Source organism: Ceratotherium simum, chromosome 15, assembly GCF_057802395.1.
Source record: "Ceratotherium simum simum isolate JZ-2026a chromosome 15, ASM5780239v1, whole genome shotgun sequence".
NCBI classification, from domain to species: domain Eukaryota; kingdom Metazoa; phylum Chordata; class Mammalia; order Perissodactyla; family Rhinocerotidae; genus Ceratotherium; species Ceratotherium simum.
The window spans coordinates 37182711-37189080 of NC_141914.1; positions in this window are offsets into that span (position 1 = coordinate 37182711).

A 6370-nucleotide genomic window follows, 5' to 3' on the forward strand; every position below is an offset into this window, starting at 1 on the left:
ATGTGGATTTGTCAGCCTTTATGTAATCTGTATTATATATCGCAGGGAATAAGAAAAGAGTTACATAATGTATGCCTTAAAAAGGCTATTTCTTAAAGCTGTTACAAGGGGATAATGGTATTTCAACTAGTTATCAGCAAGTGACAATACATTCCACCACAAATGTACGCTTGTTCTTTTAGCTCTTAGACTATATGAAAAAACTGGGTGCTTCAGAGTTTGGGAAAAGAGAAGGGAACACTACACTTGTGTTATGGATGAACTGAAGACTTTGCCTGTTCATTTTTTAAATATTATTTTCAGGTCCTTTGCTTACCAAAGGAGGCCCAATTTCACTCAAATGTTTTGAGAACTGTTTAAATAAACGTAAATGAAAAGAGTTAAAAGGCTGGTACAACTCAGTTTACAAAGAAGATTTTGTTTGTTTTAACGTTACTTTATGATTAGAGTTCTTTTATAGTTTTTAGTCCCTCATGCAGTATCCCTTGGGCTGAGATGTATTCTTTTTGCTATTTTTTTTTTTTTAACGGATAAATTGTATATTCCTAGAAAATACATTGAGTGAATAACTTGAGATATTGGAAAGATCCTCTCCACTTGGGGATGACATTATATTAAATAACTCTAATCTCCACATTTGCCCTGAGGATGCCTGAAATGCATGTTCTCAGTATTGTTTCTTCTGAGTTTAGGTTATTTTCATGGCCAATTCTAGGGAAAATGCTATAGACACGTAATATGATTTTGTTAGCCTGCTAACTTTTATAGTACTTAAAGATATTATTTAGTCTGTAGCAATCATAGGACATAGAGTAATTTACCTTAGGTCAAACAGCTAAAGTGGGAATACCAGGATTAGAACCTGGGAAGTCTCAATCCATAGTCTGTACTCTTAATCATGATGCCATTCTGACTCTAATCTGGGTAACCAGATTGAAAGCATAGACAATATTTGCAGGCCTAATTTGTCAAACTTAACTGGGCAGCGTATCTCAAATGTATGCCTCTCATACTTTTGATAGCTGTTATATATACCTAGAATTCTACCCCTGCCTGTTAGTGTTTCCAGTAAGCATCTGAAACTAACTTACTCTGTTCCTGCTAGATTTAAAATCTATTCTCAATCAATCAGTTTTGGAATAAGAATTGGCCCCTCACGTAGTTGTGCAAGTTGCATTTTAGAATGTGGTCCAGAAGGGGTTGAATTATAACGGATAGATAAAGGCTGAGAAGCATAGTTTGGTAGTGATAAGTGTGTATATGAAGGAACATGGTACTGCTTATAGCTGCTTTGCTCTAGGGGAAAGGGTAGGCCAGCACCAAGGCAGTGGGGATTAGAACAGTGGGCATCTGGTGCAGGTTTCACTGACTGAGCTGCACTAGTCAAAGACCCCTGTCTTTTTGTTGGCATTAGAGTGAGTGGGGTAAGAAATAGAAAGATTGCCCAGCCCTCTAATTTGCCCAGGGTCTAGAGCTCCTTTGTAATGCAACCATGCCTAATAGATGCATCCCAGAAGGTGTTGGCTTGCAATTAAACTAATTCATGTAAGCCATCCATTATCCTGCCAATAAAAAGATTTTTTTTTAAGCTAGTATCAGTTGGATTTTCTGACTTTTGGATATGGAAGAATTTTGACTAAGTAGAAATTGTTACCAGAAGTGTGTTAGGGGCAGCAGACCTTGAAAATTTGGAACTTACCAGGTTAAGATGGGCTGAACAGTGTTGAGATGCCTTTCCTATTCTGAGGTAGGGAGTGAGTAGTAGTCTGTTTGCTGTGATGGTAGTTATCTGGTTCCATGAAAGGAGAAGCTTTGGGGTCCCTTGGGTTAACGGCTAACAAGACCAATTTAAATGGACAAAAAATTGTCAGAACGATGGGAGAGAAGGGCCCCTTGGATAATTTTAGGGATAGGATAAATAAAGTCTTGAAATTCTTGCCTCAAGGCAAAGGAACCCAGGATTTTTATATGCCAGTACTAACAGTATATTGCTTATGGCTGCAGGGCTAAGATTACTGAAACCAAATGCAAAGTTGATTTGGAGGATTGCTGAATTAAAATAGTTAAAATTTGTAATCATACTATGGTCTCATGAAGGCAGATTATTCAGGAAATAAGTAGGCTCCCAGCAGTTGGCACAAATATTTTTTGGAGGCCTTTGAGAACACCAAGCCTTAGGAAGTGCTTTCAAGTTGCTTCACTTTGCATACGGAAAGTGTGCCTCAGGATAAAACTAACAATTCTCAACCCTCATTTCCCATTAATCAGTATTGCAACTTGGGAAGGCTCAAGGGGAGGAATTATCAATTAGACTGGGGAAAGAGTCGTCTTGTTCACCCAGAAGAAACAGCATTTTATTTATATTATCAAAAACTGATAAATTTTACAAGGAATGGATTTTGAGGATGGATTGGGCTGGATTTATTGATATTTGTGTACAGACCAGCTGTTTTGCTTCCTCTAACAGACTAAGGTCTTAATTGATCATATAACCAAAAACCTCTGGATCTCATGAACTTGGCCTGAACACTAGAGAATTTGTAGACACAGCCCTTTGAAGAGGCCGGAAACCCAATATAAAAACCACCTGTGCGTATGATGAACCTTACTACTTTTGCCAAGGCATTCTACAACCATTTATCCATTTAACTGTGTATTAGAGAAAGAAATATCGAAACTTACTCAGAAATACTGGATACTGGCTTGCAGTTAAACTAGTTCATGGGAATCAAGGACACCAGTGTAAGCAAAAGTCAGAATGGAGGGTTATGGGAAATAGGTGAAGAATAGGATTCTGATCCAAATCTACTTCATGCTAGGCCTAGTGGAACTTCATATTCATCCTTTGGTTTTCCTAGTATCCTCAACAACTAGAAGAATCCTCATAATCTTGGGATAAAGACCAAATGGAAGCCATTAGGACTCCCCCTTCCTATTAAAATAGTATATAAAAACTCAGTATCACATCCCTGTGGATTGCAAAGAGCAGCAGCTCTCAGAAATACTTCAGAGATGCAGGCATGATGATTTACTTTCCCATTCACTTACACAGTTTGGCCAGTGTGTAAGACTGATGAATATTTTACTTGGTGATCTTAAACATGGGTGATGATAAAGTTTACTTATTGGAACAAATGTGGACCCTGGCATTTGGTATGTGGCTATTAATCTAAAAATGAGTTTTTCCTACAATTATGAAACATTAACATCAGAAACTATGCATTTATCTGGGAAGGACGGTGGTTCACCTTCCCATCCTGCCTCAAGAATTTTTTAGTTCTCAGAGGTAGGCAAGCTACACCCTATGAACAAAGTCTGGCGTGTTTCCTAATCTTGTAAATAAAGTTTTTTTGGAACACAGCCATGCCCATTCACCTACACATTGTATATAATTGCTTTCACATTGTAATGGTAGTGTTGAGTAGCTGTGACAGATACCATACAATCTACAAAACTGAAAATAATTGCTGACATTTTACAGGCATAGCTTGCTGATGACTGGTTTAGTCCACAGGTACCTGAACCACCTCACCATCCTACCTGAGCCTGGTTCGTAGTTGGCTCTCTACCCAATATGCTAGCATTCTCCAGAATTAGACTGCTTGATGTAAAGACCCACTCAGGTGACCCTGATGGATAACAGAAATCTTCCCAGTGAGAAGAACTAAGAGCCGTTATATATATCATTGTCTTGGTCTGAGAGAGAATCTGAGTTCCTGGGTATCTCTTGGACTGTGTCTAATGGTCTCATTATATGGTTAATGGCTTGGCACTAGCAAGATAGGAGGGTTGGTAATAGGAAAGGCAATGAATATATATCCTCGATTTGGATGTCTGTCACCTAGGCTAAACATTATTATTACTACTAACTTGCTAGTAATAATAACCAACCCTGAGCTCCAATGCGAAATATACTTTGAGGGGAATAATTGCAATAGGTAGTTAAATCGAGCTGCTTCCATTGCAAAGGGGACGGTAGTACTAATTGTAAAGAACATTCTGGATGTGGATTCGCCTTCTTAGGCTAGTACCTATATCACACAACTTGTCTTAGAGTTCTCCAGACATCTTTTTATATAGTTGATAATATCAACTACATACATACATTTTAGATTCCTGCTATTTTCATATCATGAACATGATGCTTTTAAAATATTTTAGAAAAAACCCATTTGTAAGAATTTCTTAAGTAGAAATTACCAAACTAGGTTTTGATTGCTCTGATTACCAGAAATGTGTGTAATCTTCATATGTTAATTTCTATTCTCCATTCATAAATCCTAAAATGAACTTTTAACTAAATCATAAAATACGAACATTTTTAAGGCTCATGAATGCACCACTATGTATCACTAATTTATTTTCCAGAAGGGCTCTATTAATTTACTTTATCCAAGACAAGTAACAATGGGAATAGAGCACAACTGCCTTCTATTATCCATTCCATTCACTGCTGCTTAACTCCCCACTATAAAATGGGATGGTGGAATTATGCCATAAATTTTGGCATTCCATAGGAAAACTAAATTATGGGATTAGAATGAGTTTATCTAGAGCTCTAAGCAGTCAACACAGATGCCATCTGTTTTAACTTTATATTCAGGTGAACTTTTATGCGTTTGATATTTATGAGCTTTGTTACAGCTTTGTTACTTCTAAGTCCTCGAGACAGAAAAGTGGACAAAGAGAAAAGGCAGAGAAGGTTAGTATGCTAAATATATTGGGTCAGGGAAGTCAAGCATTTAATACAACATTTGAGTAGAGACAAAGGTGGAAAGTGAGCTATATGGATATTTGGGGAGGAATATTCTAGACAGAAGGAATAGGGAAGTTTCTTGGTCTGTTCAAAGCTAAGGCCACCAGGGAGGCCAGTGTGAATAAAAAGGAAGTAAGATCAGGTGGGTAAGCAGGAAGCCATTTGTAATTTGGTAAACAATCATAAGGGAAATTTGGCTTTTACTCACAGTGAGATGGGGAACCTTTGGGAATGTTGAGCAGAAAAGTGACATAATCACATAGAAGGCTAAATTGAGTGCCAAGCAATGTGTAATGAATATAAGAAGGAGCTCTCACTCTAGTGGGAGAGAGCCACGTAGAGAGGTAATTTCATTCTAATATGGAAGATGTATTTTAGAGATAGTCACGGGGGTGTTATGAGACTCCAGTGGAGGGGCCATGGGCAAGGCTTCTTGGGTGAGATGACAGTAGTACTGCTGAATATATGATCATGTTTGCAAAAATGCTTTGTAAACCATAAAACAGTATATAAATGTAAGAGGATTTTGAAAACCATCCATGCATATGGAGACTTAAATGGTCACTCTTCACAGTAAAGCTTAGTAGACAGGTCCCTTTAAGACTTATCCAGGGCCGGCCCCGTGGCTTAGCGGTTAAGTGCGCGTGCTCCACTACTGGGGGCCTGGGTTCAGATCTCGGGCGCGCACCAACGCACCGCTTCTCCAGCCATGCTGAGGCCGCGTCCCACATACAGCAACTAGGAGGATGTGCAACTATGACATACAACTATCTACTGGGGCTTTGCGGGGGGCGGGGAAGAGGAGGATTGGCAATAGATGTTAGCTCAGAGCCGGTCTCCTCAGCAAAAAGAGGAGGATTAGCACGGATGTTAGCTCAGGGCTGATCTTCCTCACAAAAAAAAAAAAAACTTATCCACACTAGGGAACACTCCTTGTTCCTGTAACTAAAGGTTTCATATACTTGCCAACTTTTTCATCACCTTTGTGGAGATCCTCAAAATACTCTCCAAGTGTATCTGGTCAGCTATTGCTGCGTAATCAGCCATAAAAACTCAGAGGCATACAACAATAAGTATTTAGCTGCTGATCTCAGCCGGCTCTCACTTACCTGCAGGACAGCTGAGGTTGGCTGATCTCGACTGCAGTGGCAGAGACAGGTTGGCTTCACACTGCAGGTGTGTGGGTCTGCTCCATGTCTCAGCCTCCTTGGAAGAGTGGGCAAGCCAGCACAAGTTCCTCTTATCATGATGGCAGAAACACAAGACGATGTTCAATCACCCAAGTACATTTCAAGCCTCTGCTTGTATTACATCTGTTAACTTCCCATAGACAAAACAAGTCACATAGCTAAGGGAAAAGTCAAGGGATGGAGAAATATGCTTTTAGTTAGGGAGATTGCAAAGTTACATGGCAAAGGGCATAGAGAGGCGTCACAATTCAATCTACTATACCAAGTTTTCCATGCTGGTGTTGGACATGTGCCATTTTCTCAGCTTGCCAGCATGCAGACCTCCTGCCTGTGTTTGAGGTATTCCCCAAACAATGAATGAGTCTTCCTGGGAGGCAGAGGCCACCTGACACCCTAGATGCCAAAAATCCCAAATACTTGTTTA